Here is a 16,269-nt window from a genome sequence, read left to right as displayed (position 1 = left end):
AGAAAACCAAGCACATATCTGGCAAGAGGGTTTATGTACGATAAAATTAAAATATTTTAAGGATCAGTCTTTGCTCCAAGACCCAGAACTGTATCTGCTGATACAAATGGACCTAGAGAGAAGCACTTCTCATAAGTCACTTTCACATCCTTCAGGTAATGAGACGCAAACACTGAATTGCACCTCCAATAAGTAGTCTCAATGATATTTCTAAGAGACATATTCTTTTGGAACGCCAGGGACGTTGCTACTGCCCTCACCTCATGGGTCTTAACCTTTAGAAGACCGAAGGATTCCTCTGAGCAGTTCTTGTGTGCGTCAGTAATTACGCTTCTCACAAAGAAGGCCAAGGCGTTTTTGGACATGAGTCTTTTGGGGTTCTTCACAGCACACCAAAGACCTTGTTGACAACCTCCCCTCCCCCCCATCTGTTTCTTTCTCTCTAAATAAAATTTAAGAGCTCTCACTGGACAGAGAGACCTCTCTGTCTCTCTGCCTACGAGGCTAGATAGACCTTTTACCTCAAAGCTTCTGGGCCAAGGTTTTGATGGGTTCTCGTTCTTCGCCAGAAACAATGTCTGGAACGAGCAGATAGCAGCATCTCCTTTGAATCCCACTGTGGAGTCCAGAGCGTGCAATTCGCTCGTCCTCTTGGCTGTAGCGAGAGACAACAGGAATAAGCATTTCCTAGTGACGTCGCGGAAGGAAGCCAGATGTAGAGGCTCGAATTTATCCGAGGAAAGGAATTTCAGGACCACGTCCAGATTCCAACTAGGTGTTCTAGGAGTTGCTGATTTTGAAGTTTCAAAGGATCTAATCAAATCATGTAGATCTTTGTTATCTGCAATTTCTAGCCCTCGATTCCTGAATACTGAAGACAGCATGCTTCTGTATCCCTTGATTGTTGACACAGATAGGTGCGATTCCTCTCTCAGAAAGAGGAGGAAATCGGCAATGTTAACTATAGAGGTACTGGAGGAGGACAGCTTCTGACTCTTACACCACCTCCTAAAGACTTCCCACTTCGATTGGTATACTCTTCTCGTCGAAGATCTGCGGGCTCGAGCGATAGCGCCTGCAGCCTTGCGAGAAAAGCCCCTCGCTCTGACAAGTCTTTCGATAGTCGAAAGGCAGTCAGAGCGAGACCGGGGAGGTTGTGATGAAACCTCTCGAAGTGGGGTTGTCTGAGTAGATCTGGTCTGCTTGGAAGAGATCTGGGGAAGTCCACTATCCACTCCTGTACTCCGTGAACCATTCTTGGGCTGGCCAAAATGGGGCTATTAGGGTCAACTTCGTGCTCTTTGAAGCTACGAACTTCCTGAGCACTTCCCCCAGGATCTTGAACGGGGGAAAGGCGTAAGCGTCTAAACCCGACCAATCCAGGAGAAACGCGTCTATTGCAAAGGCTCTCGGATCTTCCACTAGAGAGCAAAAGATCTCTGCTCTTTTGGAGAGGAACGTCGCAAACAGGTCTATGTGAGGTCTCCCCCACAGGGACCAAAGACTTCGACACACTTCTGCGTGTAGAGTCCACTCTGTGGGAAGGACCTGATTCCTCCTGCTTAGTCTGTCCGCTCTCACATTCTTTATCCCTTGCACAAATCTTGTGAGGAGAGTTATGCCTCTTTCCTCTGTCCAGGTTAACAGGTCTTTTGTTAACTGATAGAGGGAGAAAGAGTGCGTCCCTCCTTGCTTGCGTATGTAAGCCAGAGCCGTGGTGTTGTCCGAGTTTATCTGTATCACCCCGCCTCTGACTATCTCCTCGAAGAACCTTAAGGCTAGGTGTATGGCCACTAGTTCCTTGCAATTGATGTGCCAGGACACCTGTTCCTTTGTCCAGGTGCCTGACACCTCCCTTGCTCCTAGCGTCGCTCCCCATCCCGACTCCGAAGCGTCGGAAAATAACACTTGGTCTGGGTTCTGCAGGGCAAGCGACACGCCTTCGTTCTTCTGAAGAGGAAGGATCCACCACTTCAAGTGATCTTTTATCTCTTGTGGAAGCGGGAAGGTGTCTGAGAGTTGTCCCGTCTTCCAACTCCACACCCCTTTCAGGAAAAACTGAAGAGGGCGAAGGTGAAGCCTCCCCAGAGAGAAGAACTTTTCTAGCGAGGACAGAGTCCCTAAAAGGCTCAGATAATCCCTCGCTGAACTGCTCTCTCTCTCTAAGAAGTTCGAGATTCTCGACAAACCTCGAGTGATTCTCTCTCGCGAAGGAAATACCCGAAAACCCCGAGAATCCATCTGAATCCCCAGATAGACCAAGCTCTGGCTGGGGATCAGCTGCGACTGCTCGAGGGTTCACGAGTAATCCCAGCGATTCTATCATGTTTCTTGTTATTGATAAGTCCTCCAAGCACTGAATCTCCGACTTGGCCCTGATCAGCCAGTCGTCTAAGCAGAGGGAGATGTTTATTCCCTCTAGGTGAAGCCATCTTGCCACATTCGCCATCAGGTTGGTGAAGACCTGTGGAGCTGTAGACAGGCCGAAACACAGAGCCCTGAATTGAAAAATCTTGTCTCCTATCATAAATCGAAGATATTTCTTTGACAAATGGTGAATGGGAACGTGGAAATATGCATCTTGCAAGTCCAGAGAAACCATCCAATCTCCTGGACGAAGAGCTGACATTACTGAGGCGGACGTTTCCATACGGAACTTCTTTTTCTGAACAAAGCGATTCAGAGCGCTTACGTCCAGTACTGGTCTCCTTCCCCCCGATGCCTTTGGTACTAGAAAAAGGCGATTGTAAAATCCCGGGGAGTGTGGATCCTGCACAAGTTCGATGGCCTCCTTTTCCCACATTTGTTCCACCATTTGAAGGAGAGTCTTTCTCATTACAGGGTCTCTGTACCTCGCTGACAGTTCCCGAGGCGTAGATGTTAGGGGAGGACTGTCCTCGAAGGGGATTACGTAATCCTTTCTTTAGGGACTGAAACTGACGACCAGGGTCGGGCTCCCCTTGGTCAGGAGTTCAGGAGTCTGGCGCCCACTGGTGCTTGAAGGAACAACAAGTCATTTCGTCTTCTTGAAAGGTCTGAAGGAAGACCTTCCTCTCTTGTCAGAGCTCTTCTTTCTGGCAGGGGGACGAGTCGCTGCACCTCCACGAAAGGGCTGCCGAGGAGGACGAGAGTCCTTTTTATTTGTAGACACTACAGGACGGCCCTTCTTGGACGTTTGTACAAGTAGGTCTTGTGTCGCCTTCTCAGTTAGCGAGCGAGATATATCCTTCACTAACTGAGAAGGAAACAGATGATCTGAGAGAGGGGCGAACAATAACGCTGTCCTCTGGCTCGGAGAAACCCCTTTTGATAACAGGGATCCATATACTGATCTCTTCTTCAGAAGACCAGCACCAAATAGGGAAGCAACTTCTCCCGAACCTTTCCTTGTACTGCCCCTTGTCCATGCAAGACAGGACGCTATGGAGAATCTCTGGGTTCTTAAGAAACTCCGGGTCTTTAGATTTATTAGCCAGAACTCCGAGTGACCAATCCAGAAAATTGAACACCTCTAAAGTGACAAAAAGTCCCTTTAGAAAGTGATTCAACTCCGAAATGCTCCACGTAGATCTGACCGATCCTAAAGAGTGACGTCTGGAGGCATCCACTAAATTGGCAAAGTCCGCATCTGCCGAAGCAGGAAGAGAAAGACCCATAGTCTCTCCTGTCCCATACCAAATACCTCTCTTTCCATGGAGTTTGGAAGGAGGCATGCAGAATACAGTCTTTCCCAACTCTTTCTTATTGCCCATCCAAGAATCTAAAGATTGGAGGGCCTTCTTCATGGAAATCGCAGGTTTCATTTTCAGAAAGGCCGAAGATTTCACCGTAGCCGAGCTCGAAAAGAGAGAACGAGGAGAAGGAGGAGCCGCCGGACTAAGAGAGTCTCCAAACTCTTGTAGTAACAAGGAGGCTAAGATCTTATAATTTGAGAGTCCCTCATTTGCAGGAAGCTCGTCATCAGACAAATCGTCCAAACCTCGATCAGACGAAGGAGAAAGCTCTCGTTTGGAGGAAGAGTCTTTCCAAGACCTCCTACGATCTGAAGGAGAGGAGCTTCTGTTTGGAGAAGAGTCATAAATTCCAGAAATGAGTCTCCGACTCCTGCCTCCTGGCTCTTGACTCTTGCCTCCTGACTCCTGCCTCCTGACTCCTGCCTCCTGACTCCGGACTCCTGCCTCCTGACTCCTGACTCCTGGCTCCTGGCTCCTGCCTCCTGACTCCTGACTCCTGCCTCTTGACTCCTGACTCCTGCCTCTTGCCTCCTGGCTCTTGCCTCCTGGCTCCTGCCTCTTGCCTGGGTGACTCCTCACTCCTGGCTCTTGGCTCCTGCCTCCTGGGTGACTCCTCACTCCTGGCCGGTGCCAGACGCCTGATCGGCTCACTCCGTAAGGTTGACTCCCCGATCTTACAAGAAGCCTCAACTCGAGTAGGAGCATCGATCCTGGCGGCAGATACCTCCATACGTCTGGAAGACCTTTTGATAGGAGGAAGGGAAGTGTCTTTCCTTCTAGGAGGCTCCTTTGAAAGCACTCCTACAAAAGACGAAATCTGCTCCTGCATAGCAATCATAAACCTCTTAGTAACCTCCTCTTTATCCTCTTCGGGAGGAGGGGAAGGAGGAGGGGAGGAGTCCATAGCCTCCACCTCCTGATTCCTTCTAACTCTGGCTGACAGAATGGCTCTTCTTGCCTTCTTAACTCCCGAAGGAGACTCCTCAGGGAAGTTTTCTGGGCTCGAGTCAATCGTCGGAGCCTTCCAGCTCCTCTTCAGTGGTCGCGAGCGATCTGAATCCCTCCAATCACATCTCGGAGATGAAGATCCCGACGAAGAAAAACACTCACGCAGGACGCTTTTACAATAGCGATCCCTGGCAGTCTGGGGTGTCACAGAAACCGCCGAAGGGACACCTGATCGGTGGGGATTCTCCACAACCTCCTTTCGGTTTTTGACATTCCTTCTCCTCTGGGCATGTGAGCTTGGAAGAGGTCTAGACCTAGGAGCGTTGCGGAGCCGACCAGATGCCCCCTCCACTCTACACTGTGGGGACACTCATATCACTGTCCACTGAAAAATCACTAGCCTTACCTTGCAGGGCAGCCATTTTGTTTTCCATTAACTTGAAGGCCGCTTTTAGATCCGCAAGTTTCTTTCGCTGAATCTACAGGTTCTGCAATAGGAGAAGGGGCTGAAATGGAAGGAGAAGTAGCAATACTTACCCTTGGGGAAGATCCCAAGCTAGGAATTAGTTCATTAGATCTCGAACTACTTAAACTTCTAGAAGAAGCCTTCCTCACTCTTTCTCTTTCTAACTTTTTCAAATAATTAGTTAGATTCTTCCATTCATTCTCACTCAAATTCTCACATTCCTTGCAAGTATATTAGTGAAAGAACATTCATACTCCCTGCAACCCTTGCATACAGTGTGAGGGTCTACCGAAGCTTTCGGCAACCTCACCTTACAGCCTACATTCACACAACGTCTCACAACCATTCCAGTGTCAGACATTTTTAAAGAAAAATCCAAAATCAAGTCCACAAAACAGTCCACAAAAGCGTATGCCAATCCAACAATCCAGATACGTCACCAAAAGTCGGTCAAGAAGATCAATTGCCGGTGAAAAAAGAAAAACCAATCGAGAGGAACCAACAACAATGTTGACGGTCCGGACGACAGAAGAATTCTGATTAGAAAACGGGAATGGTTCCTAGTCCTGCCACCCAGGGCAGGGCGGTAGATCACCTGACCTACCGGTAGCGTGTGCCGCGAAATTTGAAATTCTGTCGGGGACGACGGAGTCTATAGCTAAGTATATATCTGGCAGGGAAGTTGAATGTATAAAAATACTTATAGGCCTACCAGCCTAAAACTTTTGAATCACGCACCTTGGGGGATGCTGGGAGTTCACGGATCAAGGCCTTCTTTTGTTTTGAAGCGTGACCCAGGTGCGCATGCGCGATATCCCTTCTTCTCGCTCCAGCCAGCATCAGTAGCGCACCATCCGAGAGCGATCTTTCGTGAAAAGCGTGTTTTTCTGGACTTGTGCGAGACTTTGAGCATTTGTATTGCTACAGGACATTCATAGATATGTCTCAACGACGTGTGAACCGTGAAAGGCGCGTTTTACCCGTCGGAAGGGATCGTGTAAGGCGAGTTTTGGACCTGGATGCTGGCGAGGGGCCAAGCACCCAGCATGACCCCGCGCCTCAAGGCCGTTCTGTGCGGCCACGTGTGGCTGAAAGTGTTTCAGGAACACATCGTATGCCTTTGGTTACCCCTAAGAAGCATGTGGGCGTCCTTAGGGGCATTCGTAGGCATTTGGGAGGCCTCCAACCAAGGGACATAGACGAGTATCTTTCGGAGCTTGATCGGGAACATGAACGCAAGTCCTTACATTTTGATGGCGGATGGTCAATCGAGTGATGAGGACATCAGTCCCGATGAAAGTGAGGATGAATAATTGCCCCCAATGTCCGTTCGAGGCTCACATCCCGAAAGTGAGCTCGAATTCAGTGGGTTCAGTGCTTAAGAGGGGGAATCTGAGGAGGAGGGGGAGGGTGGGGATACGGGCTTTTATACGGGCTCAAGTTTTATCGCAGAGGACGATACAGAAAGTGAGGGCCTAAGTGAGGGTGATGGGGCCAACGGGTGGGGGTGGGTATTGTGCATCGTGCCCGCACCCTCGCGCGCACGTAGAAGGTCGGCTCGTCGCGCCAGCCAAGGTGTAGGTCGGTCGTCGGAGAGTGACGAGGGGTGGACGGAGGACCCCACCCCTCCTAACATGCACCCCTTCACGGCAACCCCTGTGATGACCGTACCAGTACCCCTGACTGTTTTGGGGTTCATCCAGCTTTTCCTGACGCGGGAATTGCTGGAATACCTGGTACACGAGACGGTAGACTACGCTCGGTACTGCCGGTATGAGCTGAGGACGACCTTGTCGTATTACTGGCGGGGTTGCAACCTCATTGACATGGCGCATTTTTTGGGGCTCCACATTTATTTTGGTATGACACCTGCTGTCGACGTCAGGCAATATTGAGAGAAATTATTTTTTATGTATGCCGAATGTGCCTGGCGTTATGTCCCGTGATAATTTCCTGGCGTTGGACAGGTACTTCACGCCTTCAACCGAAGGGCCATACCCCGGAATAACAGTGATCGCCTCATTTTAGTGCGTACGGTGTTGGATTATATCCGTGAGCGGTGTAGTAATCTCGTGATTCCTGGAAAGAACCTGTCTTTGGATGAGGGGATGATGCCTTACAAAGGACGTCTTAGTATAAAAGTGTATAACCCCAAGAAGCCAAAGAAATATGGTGTGAAATTCTTTCTCATTACCAAGGCCAACACTGGATACGTTGTGGACTTTTCAGTGTATACCGGGGTCTTCTCCACGCTGCGTGACACTGTATTCAACCGTTGTGGGACGTTTCCGTACCAGGGATCACCTGTTATGGATAATTATTATAACTCGGTATCCCTGGCCCAGGAACTGTATGAAGCAGGGATGTTCAGTCAGTGGTACCCTTCGGTTGGTGCGTGGGGACCCCGAATGTCCTCAAGAGGTTCGCTAGTCATCCGCAACACCTGCAAGAGGAGAGACAGAGTGGCGACGGAAGGGCGCTGTCTTCGTCATCTGTTGGAAGGGTGTCCGACTCGTCCCCATGATTACGAGAAGTCATGAACCCATCCAAGAAGAGATCGTACAGCGGAAGAAGACACGTCGACAGGGCCGAGTTGTGTTTGAGGAGTTTTGTACCGAGCGGCCTACTGTCATTAGGCACTACAACAGGCACATGGGAGGAGTTGATCTCTTTGATTCAGCTCATCCAGTACTATCCCTTCGCCAGGAGAACCAGAAGGTGGCACAGAAGCTCCTCAAATACATCCTTCAGTAGGCCCTCCAAAATGCCTACATACTGTACTGTGGGTACCGCGCGGTGACAATCTTCCGAGGTTGACCCACAATACAGTTCCTAGAGGTAGCCAGCCGGGAATGCCCTCATCAACTTCGATCCCGATGAGTGGCCTTCCATAACTGACCCCCTGCCCCGAGCTGCAGATCTGCCCCTAGAGGAAAGGGCAGATAGGAGGGCCAACTTCGCTCGACCTGCCGCCGCACCCCCTGCTGAGCGCCACCCCTGCTGACGACGCCCCTGCTGACGACGCCCCTGCTGCCGCCGCCCCTGCTGACGACGCCCCTGCTGCCGCCTCCCCTGCTGACGACGCCCCTCTTGCTGACCGGCCCCGCCATCACCGCTTCTCGTCGGGTAGTGGACCCTGCGTGTCGGCTGCAGCCAGGGGAACACATACTGGAGGCCTTAGAAGGGCGAAGGCAGAAACGGTGCCGGTGGTGTGCCATATGAATGGCAGAAGGAGAGACACCCGGTTCTTCTGTCGTCTCTGCAAAGTTGCTCTTTGCAGGATAGGGGAGTGTGACCGAAAGTACCACACTAAGGTCATGTATTGGAGCGCGCCCCCTAAACCCCAAACCGACAGCGGAGGGCGCACGGTGGGGCCGCCGGATCCCATCAGCAGTAAGGGCGGCAGCGGCTCCCTCCTCCACTGTAACCTCGTCATGTCGAGTGGAAAAAAATGCAAGACTCTTCAATGTAGGATGGGAGAAAACAAGAATAGAACGAAGAGTCAGGATTACGAGTGAGTATTCTGCATTTATTTTATATTTAGTTTTTTTATATTTATTACAATTTTTTATATATCTGAATGTGTGCATGATAAATAATAATAAGACATTTCATTGTATGCGAAAAGAGAAAGTGTCACCTGCATTCCTTTTATTTATGTATTGGTACCAGAATCGAAGAATGTAATATATATATTTTACGTATATTATATATATATATATATATATATATATATATATATATATCTATATATATATATATATATATATATATATATATATATATATATATATATATATATTATTTTATAAATATTTTTTTTGGTTTTTTTTTTTGGGGGTAAGCAAATTACTTACAGTCTAGTAATATTCAATCATTTGCCTTCACTTTAAAACAAATTGCAAGTCTCTAGAACAATATCTCGATTTATGGTGAATATTTGAAAAAAATATTTGTATTCCCTCCGCGCGCGATTCTCGGCCGAAAATCTCCGAAACGCGTAGGTCACATTCTCCTAATATTTGTGCCTTTTCATATTACGCTTATTTTATAGTTTTATATATGGAAATGTGCGCAAAAACATGCACAATATAACAAAAAATATTGGAGGTTGTAGCATTTCTCATTTTTGAAATATTTGCATATAAAGTACGATAAGTACAAAAAAACTACGATCGGTCACTTTGACTCAACCGAAAAGGTCAAAAAACCCATTTATAACATAAAAATCTTACACTCTAATAATATTCAATCATTTATCTTCATTTTAAAAAAAATTGCAAGTCTCTAGAACAATATCTCGATTTATGGTGAATTTTTGAAAAAAATATTTTTTTCCCCTCCGCGCGCCGATTCTCGGCCGAAAATCTCCGAAACGCGTAGGTCACATTCTCCTAATAATTTGAGCCCTTTTCATATTAAGCCTTTTTTTTAAAGGTTTATAATAGGAAATTTTTGGCGCAAAAACATGCACCAATAATAACAAAAAATATTGGAGGTTGTTAACATTTCTCATTTTTTTGGAAATATTTGCATATTTTTTTAAAGTACGATAAGTACACTACGGAAATCGTCAACTTTGACTCAACCGAAAAGGTCAAAAAAACCCCATTTATAACATCAAAAATCTTACGTCCTATAATATTCCAATATTTATTCTTTCAATTTTAAAATATATTGCAAGTCCTCTAGAACAATAATCTCGATTTATGGTTGAATGATTTTTTTTCCCCTTCCGCGCGGAACGGATTCTTCGGCCGAAAATCTCCGACGCGTAGGTTTCACATTCCCTAATATTTTGAGCCTTTTTCATAAATTACGCTTTTTTTAAAGGTTTATATATGGAAATGTGCGCAAAAACCATCACAATATGAAACAAAAAAATATTGGAGGTTGTACATTTTCTTCATTTTTGAAAAAAAAATTTGCATATAAAGTACGATAATTAACAAAAAAAAACCTACGATCGGTCAACTTTGACTCAACCGAAACAAAAGGTCAAAAAACCCATTTATAACATAAAAATTCCTTAACAGTCTTAAGTAATTTCAACTTCATTTGCTTTCCTTCATTTTAAAATATATTGCAAGTCTCTAGAACAATATCGTCGATTTATGGTGGAATTTTTGAAAAATCTTTTTTCGCCCTCCGCGCGACGATTCTCGGAGGCCGGAAAATCTCCGAAACGCGTAGTTCACATTCCCTAAATTTGAGCCTTTTCATATTACGGCTTTTTTTAAAGGTTTATATATGAAATGTGCGCAAAACATGCACAATTAACAAAAATATTGGAAGGTTGTAGCATTTCTCATTTTTGAAATATTTGCAATATAAGTACGATAAGTACAAAAAAAAAACTTCGATCGGTCAACTTTGACTCACCGAAAGGTCAAAAACAACGCATTATAACATAAAAATCTTACATCTAGTAATATTCAAATCATTTATTCATTTTAAAACAAATTGCAAGCTCTAGAACAATATCTCGATTTATGGTGAATTTTTTGAAAAAAATATTTTTTTTTTTTTTCCCCTCTGCTCGCCGATTCTCGGCTGAAAATCTCCGAAACGCGTAGGTCACATTCTCCTAATATTTGAGCCTTTTTCATATTACGCTTTTTTTAAAGGTTTATATATGGAAATGTGCGCAAAAACATGCACAATATAACAAAAAATATTGGAAGGTTGTAGCATTTCTCATTTTTGAAATATTTGCATATAAAGTACGATAAGTACGAAAAAACAAAAAACTACGATTGGTCCAACTTTGACTCAACCGAAAAGGTCAAAAAACGCATTTATAACATAAAAATCTTACAGTCTAGTAATATTCAATCATTTATCTTCAATTTAAAACATATTGCAAGTCTCTAAAACAATATCTCGATTTATGGTGAATATTTGAAAAATGACAATTTGTCGAAAATTGCATTTTTCCTAACTATACAAACCTGAGGTCCTTTAACAATAGGAAGGTAACTAGCGGCAGCTGGGACGGTCGTAAGCTTCGAACAAGGGGAGAACGGTAGTTAACTGCTTGTCCGATCGTGCGCGCGCCCCGCGCGCCCGAGAGGGTGAAGAATCACTTTTGCTTTAGGCCCATGCAAAAAGTTGCAGAGGTGAGGGGTGGCATGAGGTGGGACTATATGTAAAGGACCTCAGGTTTGTATAGTTAGGAAAAATGCAATTTTCGACAAATTGTCATTTGTTCCGATACGTATACAAACCCTCGGTCCTTTAACAATAGGAAGACTCACTTCTTGGTGGAGGAATCTGAGTCTTTTTGGTGAACAGACTGGTGTTCGTCCAACCCTGGAGTGCCTCCCTGGTCGTAAGAGCAAGGGAGGGATCCAAACCTCTGTCCGATTGATCGGGGTGTGCACCGCAGGATCAATGGTCAGACCTCTGGGCCAAGTACTAAGAGAGAGGCAAGCGTATCTCTTCGTACCAGCAAGCAAGAACTTGTTCCTGTTTGCAAGAGACAATCATAAAATGATGGGTTTGTCTCAATTGGCATCCACTTCCTCCCCCTTGTTGGAGGAAGTGGTTGGATATTTACTCCTATCCCTACTGAAAGGGATAGGATGGTGCTCTATTGAGTAGCTCACCTGCATCTCGTCCTTACCCAGCAGGGTGACGACCGTCTCCCTCTACCCAAAGGTAGAGGGAAGAAAAGATGGGAAGAGGAGCCAGTCACACTCTCATTCCTCATCCATTCTTACGGTCACACCAGGACTCGATGCTGTTCAGCCCTGCGAGGGTCTGGGTTAACTACACAACGTGTTGAGCAACCACCACGGTTCCCAAGGAAAAAGATCCAAGGAACTGTGGGCAATATCCTGAAGGTAGAAGGAGGTGCATGCGGTCCGGTTTTGGACCGAGGCGCCTGCCTTCATTATCTGCGCCACGGAGAAGTTCTTGCGGAATGTGCGAGAGAATGATGAAGAGGCGTCCACACTCATCCTGGGTGTCGAGTTTCTTCAGACAGCTCCGTCGCACCTTCACAGGACAAAGCAGCATAGCCTTCGTATCGGAGGCGGTGAAGTCCATTAGGGAGGGTATTGTGAAGGACTCGAACCAATCGTCAGTTACCGAAGGTTCTGAGTCTTCGCTACGAAGATCGGTACGAAATCGAGCGTCACAAATCCCCATCCCTTTGTGCTTGACTTCTCAAGAGAAGTCATGCAGTTACCTAAGACGAAAAGAAGGGAATAGTCGTATGACCTATCCCTCTTCTCGACTTTGGTTATGTACAGTACTCATACTGACAAGCTATTAAGACGAAGTAATGATTGCTCTGGAACAACCGAACTAAGTCCAAAGCATAGTTCGTAACTGACTCGGGCGCTCTGACAGCTGCCGACTGACTGGTTCGGAATCAGTAGAGGCAAGTTGTCCAAGCATCCGGGTAAGTCACGTGACCTTCGCCCTTTAAAGAGTTATGCTGAGAGACCAACAAATAAATATTGTTATCACGATGCCGGACGGCGCGGCGATGATTCTCTTAATGCATAAACTCAAAAGGCGAAAGTCAATTGCCTTCAAAAGACCGAGGTCCCTGATGGCAAGAAAATCTCATAGACGTTGAATCTCAGCTTAAGGAGAAACAACACTATGTGACGTTGAAGACGAAGGTAGGCAATGAATGCAACCTACGTCTTCCAGCTGATCGAGAGAAGGAATCTCAAGATTCTAAACCTGTGCTTACAATTGACTGAAAACGCTAACCGCCATTTCATTGCTGTCCGTTGTGCAATGAAAGCGGGGCGTTCTTCAGTAATGAAACACAGGGGAGTGCCGCCTGAAGAACTGCTTCTCATGGGCTGAACGTTTGGAAGTAGAGCTGGCAGGTGTGGGAGTAGGCGATGTCTTTCAATACATCTGCTAATCCGGGGTGAACAATGAACAATTGTACACCTCCGAATACAAGATATTTTGAGGACAAACTCAGATTCCGCAAAAATCATTCGCATTATCGGGATACGATGCAGCAAGAGACTATTACAGATTTCTGTTTACCAGTGCGGTAAACAGAAAGATGAGAGTCGAATAGATATCTCTGTTTTAAAATTCTCGCAAATACCGAAGACGATGAATACTAGCGTTTTCACAGCAGTAGATGGTCATTCATGTATGCGAGAATCCCCGTTAATCAGAGACTTAAGTCCGTGATTGTTGGGCAGAGATACGGTTGTTATTCAATCAAAAGCAGGTGAGAAAGACATAAACAACCGTCTATCTCAAAAGCGGCAGCTGATACTGAAATGCCTCGGGCAATTCAATACGCAGTAGCTGTCGCTGACTCGTCTCCTGAGTTGCCAAGTAATCCTTTCCACGAAGGAATGCGTTCGCTAGAACCACCGAGCATAAAAAGATATGCTCGAGCAATTATATTTAAGCGAAACGAATTTCGGTAAATATAAAAGCTTAAATGGTGTTGTTGTGACAACACCATAAGTATATAAAATTGAAACTGGAAACTCCTGGGAGGTTGCAGGCAACCCGGGTTGCAGTTCAATTAGAATACTTTTCGTCTAAGGTCGCAATCCGTAGAATAACCAGGATATGCGCCTACCCCTCGGACCATTCAACTGCTTAGCAGAATCATGTCGCGAGGTTAATATACGTAGTATATTTGTAGGATTCTGAACAACGATCTCCATCCTAAATTCTTTCCTTCAAGAAAACAAAATAAGGATTGGAGATCGACCACCTTCGTTCTCTATTAAAGAGAGTGAAGGAGAAGTCTTCCTCGAAGGAAGCTTCAATGGTGAACAGAATACTAAGACGATAGTTCCAGCCAAACTGGATATTCCCGTCCGTTCTTCTCTATTCCAGGTTGGTCGCCTACTGTCACAGTCTTCTTCAGCAGCAGTCTTCTTCCTAATGCTAGAAATTCCAGGAATTCGAGCATAGGCGAGGTTCCCGATTATCGTGTAACATATCGGGGATTCTCGTCTCGCTCACTTTGGACCGTGGTCTCGCCTATGTGTTTGGAGATCGTAAGAAACTCTAACACTGAATGCGCTAGAAATTCCGTAAAATTCTAAGCAGTCTGCGAAACCCCCACCGAATTCGTCAAACGATATCGGCTGGTGGTCCTCTCGATTCCCGTAGAAATCGAGAATGGGGCAGGATCCCTCCTCAACGACCGGGGCTTACGTCAGGTAGGACCCGAAGGTCCCCCCTGGTAGCGCAGTCCCCAACGTGGGATCCTACAGAGAAATCTCTGTAGGATCCTTCCCTTTCCCTCGTAGCCGTAAGGAGAGAGGGAATGGGGGAGGAATTGGATACTCGCTCGCCTTCCCAGTGGAACTAGCATTTGGAGAAGAGTAGAGCAGCCATCGCCTTGCGGCGATGGCCTCTCAGAGTCCTGGGAAAACGTATCGTCAGGAGAAAACGTTTTTCCCGAGGAGGGTTACGAACTCTCACTGTAGGTAAGGGTCTGCCGCCACTGTGAACGTCGTCTGGGTGGGGCTGATCGACACCTGACAGGAGAGAGCCGATACCGTCCTCCGACTCATTCCAGTCCTCGTCGAGGTCGAAACCTCTCAGGAGGACCGAAGGAGTATTTAAATACGGTGTCCGAAGACACGTAGAAACGCCGCTGTCGCAGTAGAGGAGGTGGAAGTAGCTTGATCGACCGGCCAGAACTGAGAGAGCCTTCTTGTCCGGAGACGAGAGACTCTGGTTCAAGACAGAATCGGCAAGCTCCAATCGCGGCATACCCACCGTCGGTTTGGGTTCCTCTCGGGCCCCAAAACGACTCGAGCAGAGACATGGGCTCTGCTGGTGGGGGTGGGAGCGGCGATCCTTCCCCGGCCCCCGTCGTTGTGCTGACGAATCAGTGCAATAACCTGGGTAAAGTTACTCTGAATCTCGGAAGTTACAGCGTCTTGAGGAGTAGGACCGTACCAGTCCCTCCAACAAGAGCAGCTCCCAGGACCCTCCTCCTTCAGAAGAAGGACCAGCAACAGATCCCTGACGGTTGCCTCCATCACTTGCGCGTACGTCCTGGTTGGTCCTAAGTACCAACCTGGCACGTGCGGCGTCGTGACGGGATCGTGAGCGGCGCATCTCTCACGATCACTCCTATATACCCTCGCTCTTCCTGGCGTATGCGAGGAAGTTGAAGGTATCGGAGAGACAGAACTGACGCTACCCCACCCCTCTCCCCCGGACGGTCGCCTCCAATCACTTGCGCGTACGCCTCCTGGTTGGTCCTAAGACCATACGTGGCACGTGCGGCGTCGTGACGGGATCGTAGCGGCGCACCTCTCACGATCACTCCTAGTCTACCTCGCTCTTCCCGGTGTAGCCCGAGGAAGTTGAAGGTAGTGGAGAGACAGACCTGACGCTCACCCCCCCCCGCTCGCTGGCAGGACCAGCGTACGTGGGGGGCTGCAGCCGATCACCAACCCGCGGTGGGGATCGATCTGCAGGCCTGGCCGTGCCGCTCACCTGTGGCTGAGCGGCTCGACTGAGCACGTCGACCCCGGTTCCGTGCGTCAGACGAGCTGCTGCTGGTCACCGTATCGCCCGGTCCCCTGTGGGAGCGGCGTCAGGTGACCTGCAGAGCTCGCTTTCCGCCGTGAGACCGGTGAGCGTCCTCGGCGGCACGTCAACCGCTGGTACCAGCCGAGGCTGGTACCGTCGGTCGAGGGGACCGGGGGTGGGGGACCTCTTCCCAGCCTCAACCCGTGGCCGGTCAGAGACCGTCACGTCCACCCCGAGGTACGGCTGGTCGCTGCGAGAGCGGCCGCTGGCCTGGCGAGAGTCACTGAGCGGCTCTCGACAGTCTTCTGCTCCGTGCCTCGGTCATGACGCTGAGCGAACTCAGGCGTCTTAACTTTGGCTGCACGGTCACCCGAAGGAGATCGTACACTCGGTTAAAAACTTCTCGCGACGAGAAACCGAGCCGGTACCTGGCTTAGCAGCAGAGCTGCCAAGACCAGGCGAGGGTGTACCAGCGGTAGCCAGCACACCCTTGGTCCCCGTCTTCTTCTTCTCAGAAGGGGAGACGGGCCGTTCCCCGTTCCCGAAGGAACCGGAGGACCAGCAGAAGAACCCCCCCGTCACACCGGAATGTGACGAGCCCTTCGAAGTTCCCGAAGGAGTCTT

At 47.8% G+C, this 16,269-nt stretch overlaps 1 protein-coding gene across 1 annotated transcript in view; it reads right to left on the bottom strand.

The window, feature by feature from the left end:
- Nucleotides 1–16,269, bottom strand: part of LOC135222878 (tudor domain-containing protein 3-like) — a gene marked incomplete in the record, with an annotated part of 91,841 nt that overhangs the window by 74,492 nt on the left and 1,080 nt on the right.

Source organism: Macrobrachium nipponense, chromosome 8 (genome assembly GCF_015104395.2).
Source record: "Macrobrachium nipponense isolate FS-2020 chromosome 8, ASM1510439v2, whole genome shotgun sequence".
Lineage (NCBI taxonomy): Eukaryota > Metazoa > Arthropoda > Malacostraca > Decapoda > Palaemonidae > Macrobrachium > Macrobrachium nipponense.
Note: the sequence above shows the minus strand (reverse complement) of the source record. Positions and strands in the feature narration are given on the sequence as shown.